Below are 20,629 nucleotides of genomic sequence, written 5' to 3'. Positions count from 1 at the left end.
ATCGCCGGTGGACGACGAATCGCCGCGGATCACCACGGCCTTGCGAGCAGACGAGTTGGGGGCGAGAAGAGGAGGCGACGAGGACCAGATCGACGCGGTGGATCTGGTGCGCCATCGAGAGGCGGTTCAGATGCGCCCCATCTCACCGCCGGCGATGGCCGGAGGCGGCCGGAGAAATTCGGCGAAGGCGATGGCGACGCGAGTCACCAGAGCTCGGGAGGAGTTAGGGTTTGCGCGAGAGAGCGAGGAAGGGGACGAGTGAGTCCGACCGAGCCGGACAGGCGGCTCGGGTTCGACCTAACCCGTTGGGCAACCCTGACAGGTGGGTCCAGGGGCACTTTAGTCATTTCACAAATTCAATTAAACCAGAAACTTGGAAATTAAATAGAAAATGAATAAGAGCTCTAAAAAAATAATTAAAAATATGAAAACTGCTCAGCATAAAATTCTCTATCAGAATAAAATATAAAAAGGAATTTTTGAAGAAAACTAAGATTAAGTACTAATTTGATGATTATAATAATCATTTAAATCACACTTTATATTTTCAATAATGAAAATAAGTCCATAAATTCTTTTGGACTTTAAAAAACACCTTGACAACATTTCAAGGTAGTATTTTACCCTAAACAGAGTATCCCTAAATTGTTCTTAGTAATTACCTCTTACATAAAATAATAAGCATCAGAAAGGGGGAAACAAACCCTAAAAATGGAAAGCATGCATAATTGCTTCTTTAACCATTGCCCTTATCGGACAATGATGCTATTTTTCAGCAACAGAGGACAAGGGTCAGTCCACACCATCCAACTATAACACTTTGCAGTGTTCAGGCAAGTTCATCACTTGCTCATGTCATTTGAGTATTTTTACCAAATTACTTGCAAAGTACTATGTTTATCACTATTGCATAAAAAGCAAAACCACTATTTTCATAACTATGAATATGACTATGTGGTGGGCAATGGAACCATGGATTGTGTTGATATGGTGGAGGTTGCATTTCAAGGGTTTATATCCATCTAGGATTAAACAACAAATGTCGTCCAGTGATTCTTGTGCCGTAATAACCGTGTTAACCATAAGATCTGGAGTGGGACAGAGTAGTCAAAAGTGTTTCCACCTCTCCTTCATCAACGGATGCGCTTTACCGTAGTACACTTGTAATCCAAGGGGGCAAGCGGTGAGGCTGGGGAGTCCTAAGTCCCCACGGTATTGCGGTCTATTGATGACCCACAAGTATAGGGGATCGCAACAGTCTTCGAGGGAAGTAAAACCCAATTTATTGATTCGACACAAGGGGAGCCAAAGAATATTTGTAAGCCTTAACAGCGGAGTTGTTAATTCAGCTGCACCCGAAAACAGACTTGCTCGCAAGAGTTTATCGATAGTAACAGTTTTATAGCGATAGCGATAGTGAAATATCGGCGAGCGATGTAACAAAGACAGCGAGTAGTGATTATAGTAAACGAGCAGGATTAAAATACCGTAGGCACGAGGATGGATGAATGGGCGTTGCATGGATGAGAGAAACTCATGTAACAATCAAGGTAGGGCATTTGCGAGATAGTAATAAAACGGTATCCAAGTACTAATCAATCCATAGGCATGTGTTCCATATTTAGTCGTACGTGCTCGCAATAAGAAACTTGGACAACATCTTTTGTCCTACCAGCACGGTGGCAGGCAGGGCCTCTAGTGAATCTACTGGAAATTAAGGTTCTCCTTTTAATAGAGCACCAGAGCAAAGCATTAACACTCCGTGAACACATATGATCCTCATATCACCGCCTTCCCCTTCGGTTGTCCCAATTTCTGTCACTTTGGGGCCTCGGGTTCCGGACAACAATACGTGTATACAACTTGCAGGTAAAATCATAAAGCAATGAATATCATCATGAACTGATAACATGTTCAGATCTGAGATCATGGCACTCGGGCCCTAGTGACAAGCATTAAGCATAACAAGTTGCAACAATATCATAAAAGTACCAATTACGGACACTAGGCACTATGCCCTAACAATCTTATGCTATTACATGACCAATCTCATCCAATCCCTACCATCCCCTTCAGCCTACAGCGGGGGAATTACTCACACATGGATGGGGGAAACATGGCTGGTCGATGGAGAGGCGTCGGTGGTGATGATGGCGATGATCTCCTCCAATTCCCCGTCCGGCGGAGTGCCGAACGGAGTTTCGGTCCCGAGACGGAGTTTCGCGATGGCGGCGGTGTTCGGATGTCTTACGGCGATTTCGTCTAACCCCGTGCGTTTTTAGGTCGAAACCTTTAAGTAGTCGGAAGGGAGGCACCAGGGCTGCCCGAGGCACCGCCACCATAGGCCGGCGCGGCCCGGGGGCCTGCCGCGCCGCTCGGTGGGGTGGCTGCCTCGTGCCCCCTCCTTCGGTCTTCTCGCCTCCGTTATTCTTCCGTGAAAATAGGCCCATTGGAATTAATCCCGGGGATTTTCTCCGAAAGTTGAGTTTACGCACAAAAACGAGACACCAGGGCAATTCTGCTGAAAACAGCGTTAGTCCATGTTAGTTGTATCCAAAATACACAAATTAGAGGCAAAACAATAGCAAAAGTGTTCGGGGAAGTAGATACGTTTTGGACGTATCATCTATGATGGGTGATGACGCGTAAAGCACACGCCCGTTGGGAACCCCAAGTGGAAGGTGTGATGCGTACAGCAGCAAGTTTCCCTCAGTAAGAAACCAAGGTTTATCGAACCAGTAGGAGTCAAGAAGCACGTCGAAGGTTGATGGTGGCGGGATGTAATGCGGCGCAACACCAGGGATTCCGGCGCCAACGTGGAACCTGCACAACACAACCAAAGTACTTTGCCCCAACGAAACAATGAGGTTGTCAATCTCACCGGCTTGCTGTAACAAAGGATTAGATGTATAGTGTGGATGATGATTGTTTGCAGAAAACAGTAGAACAATTATTGCAGTAGATTGTATTTAATGTAAAAGAACGGACCGGGGTCCACAGTTTACTAGAGGTGTCTCTCCCATAAGATAAATAGCATGTTGGGTGAACAAATTACGGTCGGGCAATTGACAAATAGAGAGGGCATGACAATGCACATACATGATATGATAAGTATAGTGAGATTTAATTGGGCATTACGACAAAGTACATAGATTGCTATCCGAGCATGCATCTATGCCTAAAAAGTCCACCTTCGAGGTTATCATCCGAACCCCTTCCGGTATTAAGTTGCAAACAACGAGACAATTGCATTAAGTATGATGCGTAATGTAATCAATAACTACATCCTCGGACATAGCATCAATGTTTTATCCCTAGTGGCAACAGACACATCCACAACCTTAGAACTTTACGTCACTTGTCCCAGATTTAATGGAGGCATGAACCCACTATCGAGCATAAATACTCCCTCTTGGAGTTAAGAGTAAAAACTTGGCCAGAGCCTCTACTAATAACGGAGAGCATGCAAGATCATAAACAACACATAGGTAATAGATTGATAATCAACATAACATAGTATTCTCTATCCATCGGATCCCGACAAACACAACATATAGCATTACGGATAGATGATCTTGATCATGTTAGGCAGCTCACAAGATCCAACAATGAAGCACATAAGGAGAAGACGACCATCTAGCTACTGCTATGGACCCATAGTCCAGGGGTGAACTACTCACTCATCACTCCGGAGGCGACCATGGCGGTGAAGAGTCCTCCGGGAGATGATTCCCCTCTCCGGCGGGGGTGCCGGACGCGATCTCATGAATCCCCCGAGATGGGATTGGCGGCGGCGGCGTCTCAGTAAGGTTTTCCGTATCGTGGCTCTCGGTACTGGGGGTTTCGCGACGGAGGCTTTAAGTAGGCGGAAGGGCAGCCTCGGAGGGGTCACAGGGGCCCCACACGCTAAGGCCGCGCGGGCCCTATGCTGGCCGCGCCGCCCTAGTGTGGCGGCGCCCCGTGGCCCCACTTCGTCTTCTCTTCGGTCTTCTGGAAGCTTCGTGGCAAAATAGGACCCTGGGCGTTGATTTCGTCCAATTCCGAGAATGTTTCCTTTGTAGGATTTCTGAAACCAAAAACGGCAGAAAACGACAAGCGGCTCTTCGGCATCTCGTTAATAGGTTAGTGCCGGAAAATGCATAAATACGACATAAAGTATGCATAAAACATGTAGATATCATCAATAATGTGGCATGGAACATAAGAAATTATCGATACGTCGGAGACGTATCGGCATCCCCAAGCTTAGTTCTGCTCGTCCCGAGCGAGGTAAACGATAACAAAGATAATTTCTGGAGTGACATGCCATCATAACCTTGATCATACTATTGTAAGCATATGTAATGAATGCAGCGATCAAAACAATGGTACTGACATGAGTAAACAACTGAATCATAAAGCAAAGACTTTTCATGAAGAGTACTTCAAGACAAGCATCAATAAGTCTTGCATAAGAGTTAACTCATAAAGCAATAAATCAAAGTAAAGGTATTGAAGCAACACAAAGGAAGATTAAGTTTCAGCGGTTGCTTTCAACTTATAACATGTATATCTCATGGATAGTGTCAATGTAAAGTAATATAACAAGTGCAATATGCAAATATGTAGGAATCAATGCACAGTTCACACAAGTGTTTGCTTCTTGAGATGGAGAGAAATAGGTGAACTGTCTCAACATAAAAGTAAAAGAAAGGTCCTTCAAAGAGGAAAGCATCGATTGCTATATTTGTGCTAGAGCTTTTATTTTGAAAACATGAAACAATTTTGTCAACGGTAGTAATAAAGCATATGTATCATGTAAATTATATCTTACAAGTTGCAAGCCTCATGCATAGTAGACTAATAGTGCCCGCACCTTGTCCTAATTAGCTCGGATTACCAGGATTATCATCGCAATACACATGTTTTATCCAAGTGTCACAAAGGGGTACCTCTATGCCGCATGTACAAAGGTCTAAGGAGAAAACTCGCATTTGGATTTCTCGCTTTTGATTATTCTCAACTTAGACATCCATACCGGGACAACATAGACAACAGATAATGGACTCCTCTTTAATGCATAAGCATGTAGCAACAATTAATGTCCTCATATGAGATTGAGGATATATGTCCAAAACTGAAACTTCCACCATGATTCATGGCTTTAGTTAGCGGCCCAATGTTCTTCTCTAACATTATGCATGCTCTAACCATTTAATGAGTGGTAAATCTCCCTTACTTCGGACAAGACGAACATACATAGCAACTCACATGATATTCAACAAAGAGTTGATGGCGTCCCCGAGGAGCATGGTTATCGCACAACAAGCAACTTAATAAGAGATAAAATGCATAAGTACATATTCAATACCACAATAGTTTTTAAGGCTATTTTGTCCCATGAGCTATATATTGCAAAGGCGAATGATGGAAATTTAAAGGTAGCACTCAAGCAATTTACTTTGGAATGGCGGAGAAATACCATGTAGTAGGTAGGTATGGTGGACACAAATGGCATAGTGGTTGGCTCAAGGATTTTGGATGCATGAGAAGTATTCCCTCTCGATACAAGGTTTAGGCTAGCAAGGTTATTTGAAACAAACACAAGGATGAACCGGTGCAGCAAAACTCACATAAAAGACATATTGTAAACATTATAAGACTCTACACCGTCTTCCTTGTTGTTCAAAACTCAATACTAGAAATTATCTAGACTTTAGAGAGACCAAATATGCAAACCAAATTTTAGCAAGCTCTATGTATTTCTTCATTAATAGGTGCAAAGTATATGATGCAAGAGCTTAAACATGAGCACAACAATTGCCAAGTATCAAATTATTCAAGACATTTTAGAATTACTACATGTAGCATTTCCCGATTCCAACCATATAACAATTTAACGAAGAAGATTCAACCTTCGCCATGAATACTATGAGTAAAGCCTAAGGACATATTTGTCCATATGCAACAGCGGAGCGTGTCTCTCTCTGTTATCACCAGAATTTGACCGAGTCAGAGGTGGGCCGCGATCAAGATGGACTTGAAGATATATACATAGAAGGAATACGTAAATCGGCCTTTTATACCAAGTTGGGCTAGATTGCCCGTGTATCTGTAACATATTAGATCGCATCTTAGTTTAGAAGTTAGAGTTTTACCCGTGCACGGTTGGTGCACGCCCACATTAGAAAGTCCCCTGGACTATAAATATGTATCTAGGGTTTATGGAATAAACAACAACCAACGTTCAACCACAAACAAATCTCGGCGCATCGCCAACTCCTTCGTCTCGAGGGTTTCTCCTGGTAAGCACCATGCCGCCTAGATCGCATCTTGCGATCTAGGCGGCACAAACTTATGTCGTTGTTCACACGTTGCTCGTGCTGAAGCCTTTTTGATGGCGAGCAACGTAGTTATCTTAGACATGTTAGGGTTAGCATGGTGCTTCGTATCATATGCTATCGTAGTGCAACCCTTGCATGTCTAGCCGCCCTTACACCTATCTTAGGTGTAGGGGCGGCACCCCGCTAGATCATTATTTAGTAGATTCGATCCGTTACGGTTGCTCCTTGATTCTTCAAGGATTAGTTTAATATCTGCAATAGTTAGGCCTTACAAAGGGTTGGAGGATCCAGCGGCGTGTAGGGTGTAGTTTGCTAGCCCTAGACGGGATGTTCCGAGGATCAACCTCGTGTTGGTTTTTAGGCCCCATCTAGGATCGGCTTACGATCACCGTACGCGAGCGCGAGGCCCAATCGTGAGTAGGATGATCCGATTATGCGGTGAAAACCCTAAATCGTCGTAGATCATGTCAGCTTTATCTTGATCAAGCAGGACCACCATATATTCGGACACCTTGTTCGAATCATGGGTGGATCGGCTCTTTGAGCCGATTCACAGGATAACCTGAGAGCCGATCGAGGCTCGTATTTAATGTTTACGAGTGTGCCCTGCAGGAAACTAAGCGAGGCATCATCCACACCTTCCTGACCAGGTATAGGTCAGGTGGCACGCCCTTGCGACAGCATCGGACGTGTGACCAGGAGGCTTTGCGGGCCGTCGCTCAGAGGGACTGGGGCCAGCCGCAGCCCTAGTTGTTCCCGGCTCTACGGTGTTGCCCGTCGCTGCCCGCCGGTGGGTTTCTGACGACAACACATTCTGGCACGCCCGGTGGGACAAACTTCGACATCCACCGCATCGCCATCTGCATCTGAGATGGCGGAAAGCACTCCGGTCAAGTATGAGGACCTGACTGACGAGCTCAAGAAGAAGTATGACGAGATCAAGGCAGTCCTCGAAGCCGACCTCATCGGCTCCTTTGGAAAGACCCGTTCACGCGATGTCAAGCTCCATGGGAACGCACGTCCATGGCCTGGCGTCAACATGGTGGATCTCAGCCACTCCATAAGGAAGCCAGAGTTCTCCTTCGGTATCAACATGGCGGGGCTTGCAAGCCGCCATGGCAAAGACGAAGCAGAAGCAGCCACTCCCGTGGCAAGGATAAAGAGGAGGCCGATCCACGCGACCGGCCCCAAGATGACGATAGACGGTACCTAACCGAGGAAGAAGTGGGAAGCATGCGGTATCAACGTCCACTCTCGTACCTCCCTCAAGGAACATAAGCAGCAGTATGACCGACGTCGACGCTACGACGTAGATGATGGGAGGTATCGTCGTTTTGATGCAGAGGACAGAGGGTATCGTCAGCATGATAAGAACGACGACAGGTACAATCGTCATGCTAGAGGGAGGTCAAGGGAGCAGGATGACGTGGATAGGCACTGGGACTGCCCCTTCTTTAGACACTGCTGGGATTCAGGAATGAACCGATTGCCCACAATCGGCAACTGCCCAGAATGCAAACAAAAGAAGAGGGATGCGACTAACGTGTCCGTGTTCGAACGTCTAGGGCCTCTCCCGCCTCGGAACGGGCAGGTTGAGCTCTGCTCGGGTAGAAGATCTCGAGGAACTTGGGGACGATGATGAAGAAGAAGACAAGTATCATCGGCCAAGGTGGTGTCCCGACGGGCTCGGCCGTTCCCAAAAGCGAAGGGTTCGGCGACTACGTGGATTAGAGGAAGCCGAAAGGCTATACCTACACACGTTGAGGAAGGCGCGGCCTGACTTGGCCGCTAAAATTCAGCGAACCCCGGACGAAGAAGGTCGGCCACAAAGAAAAGAGTGGCGCCCCAAGCAAAGGAAAGCCGATGATGAAACATCGGCTGGCACGAACATGGTGTTTATCCTTCCGGCGGAGTTTAGTGCTCCAGGATTTGACGAAGCACCCGTGGCACAACTCGGATCGCGGCCCACGGCCGGTCATCTTCGAGAAGCCACGAGAAAAAAGCTACGAGCATCCGAAGGCCCTATACTTGCGAGGTTACATCAATGGGCAGCCTCGTCAACAAGATGTTGGTAGACACCGGAGCGGCAGTTAACATTATGCCATACTCCATGCTACGTCGGTTAGGACGCTCCAGCTCGGATCTGATCAAGACAAACGTGACACTGAGCGATTTCAACGGACAAGCATCTGACGCACAAGGTGTTCTAAGTGTGGATCTGACCGTAGGAAGGAAAACTGTCCCTACGACGTTCTTCATCGTCGACAGCAAGAGTACCTATGCTTGTCCTTCTAGGGAGAGATTGGATCCACGCCAAGCTGTTGCATCCCATCCACGATGCACTAATGCACGATACGATGGGATGGAGATGAAGTAGAAGTCGTCCACGCAGATGATTCGGCCGAAATTTCAACGGCTGGCATGAATGTTTGGGAGACATCAGGCCAAGAACCACTCTCAGGCATCAATTTGGACGACTGCGAGCGCATCGATGTGACAAAGAACGGGGTTAGGCTGGTTTTATCCACCGGCCTGACCGTGTAACAAAAGCAACGTCGATGAGCAAGTATGGCGAGGCTGATCCTTGTGATCGGCCCCAAAAAGTTTATGGAGGAACATTACGAAACCTTCATCGAGCAAACAACGTGGAGGCCGATTCCAGCGAACGGCCAAAAATATCCTCACCATCCATTCTCGCTCGAATTCAGCATCGATATGATAAGCGATGGGTTTACGTCGGCTCATGAGTTGGAGGAAGCCCACACTCGGTTTTATCAAGAGCCGACGTTCACAAAGAAGCGCTTTGGCTAACCATAGAGCCGATTTCAGCAGTTACTTGACAGAATCGGCTCGGGGGGCACATAGAAGGATAGAACACGAGGATACGAATTTGAAGCGAGTCAAGATATATTCTGTGATAAAGTATGAGGGCTGATACGTGAACAAATCGGCCGTAAAAAATCCAAAAATTTTAAGCACAGCCGATGTGCAGACATCGACTCAAGGATGGCTCACTATTGTCCTCGCTCTGACTGAGGCTCGGGGGGCAGCTTGCCCTGAAGGATCCTTTGCTACAGGAAGCCGGTTTTGTTGGAATCGGCTGGCTCTGCATCACAACTTGTCCGAAGCCGATGTTGCTAAATTATCGGTTTCGAGCATGCAAGTCGATTCAGCGACAAACCCGTAGCTCGTTGAAGACACCGCCTAAAACCGGATTGCTAGCCTATGGGGTCGGTTGTTCAGTCGTGGGGCCCTCTCGCTTCTTCGCGGGAGTAGAAACGAGTGAGAACTTCTTCGGCTGCTTTGAGCCGATCCGGGTTCCTCAACCTTCTTGTCAAGGATATCGGCTTTCTAAGGAAGAGAGGTGATAGGCTTTGGTGCATCCTCTCTGACATTCTCGCCTCGAGTGAGGCTCGGGGGGCAGCAGGCCTGGTGGATGCTCTGTTTGGGAGCCGATTGGGGTACCATCGGCTGATCTTTCGTCGCAACCTTCTTCACAAGATGATGAGTGTTTAAAGGAGACCATTAGGTTTGGTTGGAAGAATTCAAGGGCTTCCTCGAAGGTTTTACATTATCCACCGGATTTCAAAATCATCGGTTGAAGAATGGAAGGGTGAATTTTAAAGGACCGATGCGTTGCTTGTCGGCTCATTACGCATTGGCAAAGGGGACAAATCGGCAAGATCGGTGTGAGAGGAAATCGGCTAAAATAAGCTCAAAGGAAATCGGCAAAATCGGATTGGGGAAAGTTCTTCATTGATAGATTTCTTACATAAAGAGCTGATTGCTCTCAAAAGGAAGTGCTAGGGGATACATTGCCCCATCTACTGCTACTGGTCCTATACTAGATGTCCTATCTACGGGCCGTCGCTGCCCTCGTTGTCGCCGCTGTCGGCGCTGCTCCCGGCGGGCTCGTCGTCGCTCCAATGGCCGCCGACCGGGCCCTCATTGTCCTCGTCCTCTTCGTCAGCGTCGTCGTCGTCGCTGTCGAAGTCGCTGAGGTTCCCCGGCCAAGGGCGGGAACCGCTTGGCCTGAGGCTCGTCGGAGGAGGTGTCGTCCTCCTCCTCCTCCTCTTCTTCCTCCTCCTCCTCCTCGGGAGAGGAGAAGTCACAGGAGAAGCGATCGTCGTCGCTCTCCTCCTCCGTTTCCCCGTCGGCGAGGGAGCGGAGGTCGCTTTCCCGTCGGTCGGGAACTTGTCGTCCTCCGACCGGATGGAGAAGTCATGGCTAGACTCCTCCCCGGCCTCAATGGCACGGCGGGTGTTGGCTGCGTGGACCTCCGTCGGGTTCGGCTCCGGCGTCGGCTCGCGAGACGAAGAGGACCGGGTGGAAAGATCCGATGAAGCGAGAGGAGGAAGAGGACATGGTGGCACGAGGAGGGCTTTTGGAGTGCTAATGCGAAGAAGATGCGGGAATAAACGCGTGCGGAGCGGTTAAATAAAAGGGGATATAGTGGAAATTCAATGCCACAGCGAGTTTCCGAGGAAGTGGTGCCTAAAAGAAAAAAAAACTGCCAGAGTCACGCCGAGAAGTTGAGAAGGCAAGGCATCATGATGAAGGATACCGCAACGGTTCCGCCACGACATGACCCAACGAAGGAATAGCGAGTGATTTTGGAATTATCAATTCCAAAACCGAGGGGGCATGTGTTATCACCAGAATTTGACCGAGTCAGAGGTGGGCCGCGATCAAGATGGACTTGAAGATATATACATAGAAGGAATACGTAAATCGGCCTTTTATACCAAGTTGGGCTAGATTGCCCGTGTATCTGTAACATATTAGATCGCATCTTAGTTTAGAAGTTAGAGTTTTACCCGTGCACGGTTGGTGCACGCCCACATTAGAAAGTCCCCTGGACTATAAATATGTATCTAGGGTTTATGGAATAAACAACAACCAACGTTCAACCACAAACAAATCTCGGCGCATCGCCAACTCCTTCGTCTCGAGGGTTTCTCCCGGTAAGCACCATGCTGCCTAGATCGCATCTTGCGATCTAGGCAGCACAAGCTTATGTCGTTGTTCACACGTTGCTCGTCGTTGAAGCCTTTTGATGGCGAGCAACGTAGTTATCTTAGACATGTTAGGGTTAGCATGGTGCTTCGTATCATATGCTATCGTAGTGCAACCCTTGCATGTCTAGCCGCCCTTACACCTATCTTAGGTGTAGGGGCGGCACCCCGCTTGATCATTATTTAGTAGATTCGATCCGTTACGGTTGCTCCTTGATTCTTCAAGGATTAGTTTAATATCTGCAATAGTTAGGCCTTACAAAGGGTTGGAGGATCCAGCGGCGTGTAGGGTGTAGTTTGCTAGCCCTAGACAGGATGTTCCGAGGATCAACCTCGTGTTGGTTTTTAGGCCCCGTCTAGGATCGGCTTACGATCACCGTACGCGAGCGCGAGGCCCAATCGTGAGTAGGATGATCCGATTATGCGGTGAAAACCCTAAATCGTCGTAGATCATGTCAGCTTTATCTTGATCAAGCAGGACCACCATATATTCGGACACCTTGTCCGAATCATGGGTGGATCGGCTCTTTGAGCCGATTCACGGAGATAACCCGAGAGCCGATCGAGGCTCGTATTTAATGTTTACGAGTGTGCCCCTGCAGAAACTAAGCGAGGCATCATCCACACCTTCCTGACCAGGTATAGGTCAGGTGGCACGCCCTTGCGACAGCATCGGACGTGTGACCAGGAGGCTTTGCGGGCCGACGCTCAGAGGGACTGGGGCCAGCCGCAGCCCTAGTTGTTCCCGGCTCTACGGTGTTGCCCGTCGCTGCCCGCCGGTGGGTTTCTGACGACAACACTCTCCCACACAATGAATGCTAGGATCCATTTTATTCAAACAAAAACAAAAACAAAAACAAACCGACGCTCCAAGCAAAGCACATAAGATGTGATGGAATAAAAATATAATTTCGGGGGAGGAACCCGATAATGTTGTCGATGAAGAAGGGGATGCCTTGGGCATCCCCAAGCTTAGACGCTTGAGTCTTCTTAAAATATGCAGGGGTGAACCACCGGGGCATCCCCAAGCTTAGAGCTTTCACTTTCCTTGATCATATTGCATCATTTCCCTCTCTTGATCCTTGAAAACTTCCTCCACACCAAACTCAAAACAACTCATTAGAGGGTTAGTGCACAATAAAAACTTACATGTTCAGAGGTGACATAATTATTATTAACACTTCTGGACATTGCACAAAGCTACTGGACATTAATGGATCAAAGAAATTCATCCAACATAGCAAAAGAGGCAATGCGAAATAAAAGGCAGAATCTGTCAAAACAGAACAGTTCGTAAAGATGAATTTTAAAGTGGCACCGGACTTGCTCAAATGAAAATGCCCAAATTGAATGAAAGTTGCGTACATATCCGAGGATCACTCACGTAAATTGGCATAATTTTCTGAGTTACCTACGGAGAATTAGGCCCAGATTCGTGACAACAAAGAAATCTGTTTCGCGCGAGTAATCCAAATCTAGTATGAACCTTACTATCAAAGACTTTACTTGGCACAACAATGCACAAAACTAAGATAAGGAGAGGTTGCTACAGTAGTAACAACTTCTAAGACTCAAATATAAAATAAAGGTACTGTAGTAAAAACATGGGTTGTCTCCCATAAGCGCTTTTCTTTAACGCCTTTCAGCTAGGCGCAGAAAGTGTCTATCAAGTATTATCAAGAGATGCAGTATCGACAGCGGGGTTTGGGGTTTTCTCAACTTTAGGCCTATAATAATTCTTTGGTTTAGGCACCTTAGAGACATACATGAATTTTTGCTCTTTACCCACATAAGCTTTCTCCTTATATTTAAGAGAAGAAAAAGTTGAACCCAAAGTTCCCATAGCTTTTTCAAGTTCGCCAATCCTATTGATTTGATTATCATGGACAACACAAGTTCCTAGGACACTAATTCTTTCATCAATTCCTCCTAAGGATTTATCAAGTTCATCAGTTTTATCAAGTAACATTTCCAATTTAGTTTCAACACTTGGAAAAAATTTCTCTATGGTTTCCAATTTTTTCATAACATCCTCAAGAGAGATTTCAATTTTAGTTTCATTAACAGGTGGTATTCCAACTAGACTCTCAATGATGCAACTAGCTTCTAAAGCAGGAGTACCTAGGAAATTACCCCCGAAAGAGTATCAAGAACATACCTATTCCAACTAGATATACCGACATAAAAGTTCCTAAGTAGGATAATAGTGGAGTGTTTCTTAGTGCACCTATGATGAGCATCACTAATTCTATACCAAGCATCTTTAAAACTTTCTCCACCTTGTTGTTTAAACGAACGAACTTCAACTTCAGGATTACTCATTTTAACAGTAGTAAATAAAGCAAACTAGATAAAATAAATGCAAGTAACTAATTTTTTTTTTGTGTTTTTGATATAGAGAACAAGACAGTAAATAAAGTAAAGTTAGCAACTAATTTTTTTGTGTTTTGATTTAGGTGCAGCAAACAAAGTAGTAATAAAATAAAGCAAGACAAAAACAAAGTAAAGAGATTGGATTGTGGAGACTCCCCTTGCAGCGTGTCTTGATCTCCCCGGCAACGGCGCCAGAAATTTAGCTGTTGACGTGGGAGTTGAAAATCTTTGTGGTGTAACTTTCCTTCGTTCCCCGGCAACGGCGCCAGAAATTTAGCTTGATGACGCGTAAAGCACACGCCCGTTGGGAACCCCAAGTGGAAGGTGTGATGCGTACAGCAGCAAGTTTCCCTCAGTAAGAAACCAAGGTTTATCTAACCGAGTAGGAGTCAAGAAGCACGTCGAAGGTTGATGGCGGCGGGATGTAGTGCGGCGCAACACCAGGGATTCCGGCGCCAACGTGGAACCTGCACAACACAACCAAAGTACTTTGCCCCAACGAAACAGTGAGGTTGTCAATCTCACCGGCTTGCTGTAACAAAGGATTAGATGTATAGTGTGGATGATGATTGTTTGCGAGAAAACGAGTAGAACAAGTATTGCGAGTAGATTGTATTTAATGTAAAAGAATGGACCGGGGTCCACGAGTTCACTAGAGGTGTCTCTCCCATAAGATAAATAGCATGTTGGGTGAACAAATTACGGTCGGGCAATTGACAAATAGAGAGGGCATGACAATGCACATACATGATATGATAAGTATAGTGAGATTTAATTGGACATTACGACAAAGTACATAGACCGCTATCCGAGCATGCATCTATGCCTAAAAAGTCCACCTTCGAGGTTATCATCCGAACCCCTTCCGGTATTAAGTTGCAAACAACAGACAATTGCATTAAGTATGGTGCGTAATGTAATCAATAACTACATCCTCGGACATAGCATCAATGTTTTATCCCTAGTGGCAATAGCACATCCACAACCTTAGAACTTTACGTCACTGCCCTGATTTAATGGAGGCATGAACCCACTATCGAGCATAAATACTCCCTCTTGGAGTTAAGAGTAAAAACTTGGCCGAGCCTCTACTAATAACGGAGAGCATGCAAGATCATAAACAACACATAGGTAATAGATTGATAATCAACATAACATAGTATTCTCTATCCATCGGATCCCGACAAACACAACATATAGCATTACGGATAGATGATCTTGATCATGTTAGGCAGCTCACAAGATCCAACAATGAAGCACATAAGGAGAAGACGACCATCTAGCTATTGCTATGGACCCATAGTCCAGGGGTGAACTACTCACTCATCACTCTGGAGGCGACCATGGCGGTGAAGAGTCCTCCGGGAGATGATTCCCCTCTCCGGCAGGGGTGCGGGAGGCGATCTCCTGAATCCCCAGAGATGGGATTGGCGGCGGCGGCGTCTCAGTAAGGTTTTCCGTATCGTGGCTCTCGGTACTGGGGGTTTCGCGACGGAGGCTTTAAGTAGGCGGAAGGGCAGCCTCGGAGGGGTCACGGGGGCCCCACACGCTAGGGCCACGCGGGCCCTATGCTGGCCGCGCCGCCCTAGTGTGGCGGCGCCCCGTGGCCCCACTTCGTCTTCTCTTCGGTCTTCCGGAAGCTTCGTGGCAAAATAGGACCCCGGGCGTTGATTTCGTCCAATTCCGAGAATATTTCCTTTGTAGGATTTCTGAAACCAAAAACGACGGAAAACGAAGCAATCGGCTCTTCGGCATCTCGTTAATAGGTTAGTGCCGGAAAATGCATAAATACGACATAAAGTATGCATAAAACATGTAGATATCATCAATAATGTGGCATGGAACATAAGAAATTATCGATACGTCGGAGACGTATCAATGGGTTGCAACGACCGGCGAAGGTTGACGGCCGTGATGCCTGATATTAGTCGAGGTCGGATGGTATCCTTTGGATACGCTGGCCGGCGAGGACCCAACGTCGGAATTGCAACAAAGGGTGGGTGTTTGAGGTAGTGGAGGAACATGATTGGCTAGGCCTTATACCGGGCCTCACACCAAAGGAAGTGTGGACGGGAAAGCTGCCCGGTTGGCACCAAGGTTAAGATCTCTTATGGGTAAAGCAACACACCTCTGCAGGGTGTAATGAATCGTGACCTGTCACTCCTTGTTCTGGGATTTGGAGCTGCGAACGCTGCCGGAAAGGAACTCCATGAAGTTCTAGTAAACCGGTGAAGGCTGACAGACATAGTTCTTCTGAATAAAAGCAACCTATTGAAGAAATGATTATCAAAACCTGCATTGGTATTAGACTTTCTGGTCTGATATCGTAGCTAGTGCATTAAACACCTCTTTTCTATAGTGAACTTGTTGAGTACGCTCGTACTCATACCACTCTTAAATCCCCTGCTTAGATTGTCTGAATCGACTTGAGGAGGACAACAATGACCCCGAGGGAGCAGAAGACATCTGCTATGAAGAACCAGACCTCTCCGGAGGTATAGAAGGAGTTGACTACCTCATCGTCTACGGAACCGGGGAGGGTTCCGGAGGAGATCAAGCATAGACCTATCCGATAGTAGTAGTATCCGAGCAGTGCGAACTCTTAGTACTTAACTGCTCGTTGAGAATAAATGTATAACCTAGTAAGACTTCTATATTGTAAGTTGAGTCGGGTTCACCTCGAACCCAGGAGTATTCCTCTGAGGACCCAAGAGGAACTCCGAGATGACATGTATATGTTGCTTGTAATAATAAATGAATGAGTTATGGACCTGCTATGTTCGTTGTACTACTCGAGGGATGTAATATTTGCGGATTGGTACTTCGTGAATGTTATATCAACGACCGGCATACTACAACATGCGAGTGGTATGCGGGGTCACCACGGTTGGTATCGAGCAAAAGCTTTGACCTTAGGTTGGAACCTAGTAAATGGGACAGAACGTTAGGAGTCAAATAGGATTAGTAAAGAATTCTCTAAAAATATGGTGTATATTCACTTGAGAATACAACAATCATATATTTTTAGTGCGATAATTCTTTATTATCTCTATTATGATGCATCATTACTAATATTATATTCTTTCTTATCTACAGACCAACTATGGCAAGTTCACGTCCTGGACGTAACGTGAAAGTGAAGGAATCAACCTTGAGTGACTATGACGGAGGACTCGCGGACATTCTTCGTGCTATGTTACTTGAATTTGGGTGCGATCCCCAGATCCAAGTAATGAAATACATGTAGTATGATGGTACAGTATTGGCAAAGTGTAGGGTAGGACTAAGACTTCCAGAATCCCTAGGAATGAGTGTAGTGATGCCAGCAGGTGAGGCTAGAACCATAAGAACAACCTACCACATAGCCATAATGAAAGTCATCACTGATATTCGGGAACATAAGACCAAGGAGCTTATGGGTTCCGAATTCGCACATATTCCACACATGGAGGAGGAAGATGACCCTATGCTTAACCACTTCAAGCTTGCAAAGCGAAAACCAGCAGAAGCCGCTAAGTACATGGATAACTGTCGCAACCTACTGACATTGTTCTTTCAGTTGAACCGACATCTGTCGGGAGCAATTGACACAATGTTGGAAGAATTCACTGAGCCCAAGGAGGAGTCAAAGGGAAAGGAACCAATGGAGGGTGAGGTTCACACACCAGTTTATTCAGCTGGTGACTTCATTAGTATTGACCATCCAGAACAACAAACCACACCCATTACACCTAGGTACTTTCCTAGTAGTTCCCAAGGAGGATATGAGGGTGGAGAGGAATCCGGAAATCATCATCGTTCCGATACTCCTATAGAGAACTCCACAGGTTGGCGTTGGGGATCATACATGGGAACCTATGTTGATCCAGTCAGATGTAATTCTGAGATGGATGAGGACGCCACAACCCAGTTCCAGAACCATCAGTATAGTAGGGGAGACTATGAGGAGTATCCTATACTGATCGAGTCGGATACAGATGGTGGGAATGCCTATGGCGGAGTCACAGGGGAGTACACCCCAGGGATGGATTATGATGTATTGAATAATCAGTTCATGAACACAGATTTCTCCCTGGGATCATTGCTGTCGACGTGGGACACACGTCCGTTGGGAACCCCAAGCGGAAGGTGTGATGCGTACAACAGCAAGTTTTCCCTCAGTAAGAAACCAAGGTTATCGAACCAGTAGGAGTCAAGGAACACGTGAAGGTTGTTGGTGGCGGAGTGTAGTGCGGCGCAACACCAGGGATTCCGGCGCCAACGTGGAACCTGCACAACACAATCAAAGTACTTCGCCCCAACGTAACAGTGAGGTTGTCAATCTCACCGGCTTGCTGTAAACAAAGGATTAGATGTATAGTGTGGATGATGATGTTTGTTTGCGAAGAACAAGTAAAGAACAATTGCAGTAGATTGTATTTCGGATGTAAAGAATGGACCGGGGTCCACAGTTCACTAGTGGTGTCTCTCCCATAAGATAAATAGCATGTTGGGTGAACGAATTACGGTTGGGCAATTGACAAATAAAGAAGGCATAACAATGCACATACATATATCATGATGAGTACTATGAGATTTAATCGGGGCATTACGACAAAGTACATAGACCGCTATCCAAGCATGCATCTATACCTAAAAAGTCCACCTTCGGGTTATCATCCGAACCCCTTCCGGTATTAAGTTGCAAACAACGAGACAATTGCATTAAGTATGGTGCGTAATGTAATCAACACAAATATCCTTAGACAAAGCATCGATGTTTTATCCCTAGTGGCAACAACACATCCACAACCTTAGAGGTTCCTGTCACTCCCCCAGATTCAATGGAGGCATGAACCCACTATCGAGCATAAATACTCCCTCTTGGAGTTACAAGTATCAACTTGGCCAGAGCCTCTACTAGCAACGGAGAGCATGCAAGAACATAAACAACATATATGATAGATTGGTAATCAACTTGACATAGTATTCAATATTCATCGGATCCCAACAAACACAACATGTAGCATTACAAATAGATGATCTTGATCATGATAGGCAGCTCACAAGATCTAACATGATAGCACAATGAGGAGAAGACAACCATCTAGCTACTGCTATGGACCCATAGTCCGGGGGTGGACTACTCACACATCGATCCGGAGGCGATCATGGCGATGAAGAGACCTCCGGGAGATGATTCCCCTCTCCGGCAGGGTGCCGGAGGCGATCTCCCGAATCCCCGAGATGGGATTGGCGGCGGCGGCGTCTCTGGTAGGTTTTCCGTATCGTGGCTCTCGGTACTGGGGTATTCGCGACGAAGGCTTTAAGTAGGCGGAAGGGCGGAGTCGGAGGAGGCACGGGGGCCCCACACGCTAGGGCCACGCGGGCCCCCCTTAGGCCGCGCCGCCCTAGTGTGGCGGCGCCCCGTGGCTCCACTTCGTTTCTCCCTCGGTCTTCTGGAAGCTTCATGGAAAAATAGGCCCCTGGGCGTTGATTTCGTCCAGTTCCGAGAATATTTCCTTACTAGGATTTCTGAAACCAAAAACAGCAGAAAACAACAACTGGCTCTTCGGCATCTCGTCAATAGGTTAGTGCCGGAAAATGCATAATAATGACATATAATGTGTATAAAACATGTGAGTATCATCATAAAAGTAGCATGGAACATAAGAAATTATAGATACGTTTGAGACGTATCAAGCATCCCCAAGCTTAGTTCCTACTCGCCCTCGAGTAGGTAAACGATAACAAGGATAATTTCTGTAGTGACATGCTATCATAATCTTGATCAATACTATTGTAAAGCATATGAGATGAATGCAGCGATTCGAAGCAATGATGAAGATAATGAGTAAACAAATGAATCATATAGCAAAGACTTTTCATGAATAATACTTTCAAGACAAGCATCAATAAGACTTGCATAAGAGTTACTCATAAAGCAATAAATTCAAAGTAAAGGCATTGAAGCAACACAAAGGAAGATATAAGTTTCAGCGGTTGCTTTCAACTTCAACATGTATATCTCATGGATAATTGTCAACACAAAGTAATATAACAAGTGCAATAGGTAGACATGTAAGAATCAATGCACACAGTTGATACAAGTGTTTGCTTCTGGGATAGAAAGAATAGGTAAACTGACTCAACAATAAAGTAGAAGATAGGCCCTTCGCAGAGGGAAGCATGGATTACTATATTTGTGCTAGAGCTTTTCATTTTGAAAACAAGAGACAATTTTGTCAACGGTAGTAATAAATCATATGTGTTATGTATAAGATATCCTATAAGTTGCAAGCCTCATGCATAGTATACCAATAGTGCTCGCACCTTGTCCTAATTAGCTTGGATTAACATGGATTATCATTGCATAGCATATGTTTCAACCAAGTGTCACAAAGGGGTACCTCTATGCCGCCTGTACAAAGGTCTAAGGAGAAAGCTCGCATTGGATTTCTCGCTTTTGATTATTCTCAACTTAGACATCCATACCGGACAACATAGACAACGAGATAATGGACTCCTCTTTAATGCATAAGCATTCAACAAACAGATAATATTCTCATAAGAGATTGAGGATTGATTGTCCAAACTGAAACTTCCACCATGAATCATGGCTTTAGTTAGCGGCCCAATGTTCTTCTCTAACAATAGGCATACTCAAACCATTTGATCATGAAAATCGCCCTTACTTCAGACAAGACGAACATGCATAGCAACTCACATGATATTCAACAAAGGTAAAAGTTGATGGCGTCCCCGAAACATGGTTACCGCTCAACAAGCAACTTATTAAGAAATAAGACACATAAGTACATATTCTTCACCACAATAGTTTTTAAGGCTATATTTCCCATGAGCTATATATTGCAAAGACAAAGAATAGAATTTTAAAGGTAGCACTCAAGTAATGTACTTTGGAATGGCGGAGAAATA

This window comes from Lolium rigidum, chromosome 5 (genome assembly GCF_022539505.1).
Source record: "Lolium rigidum isolate FL_2022 chromosome 5, APGP_CSIRO_Lrig_0.1, whole genome shotgun sequence".
Lineage (NCBI taxonomy): Eukaryota > Viridiplantae > Streptophyta > Magnoliopsida > Poales > Poaceae > Lolium > Lolium rigidum.
The sequence above is the reverse complement of the archived record's forward strand: the minus strand, read 5'-3'. Positions refer to the sequence as shown.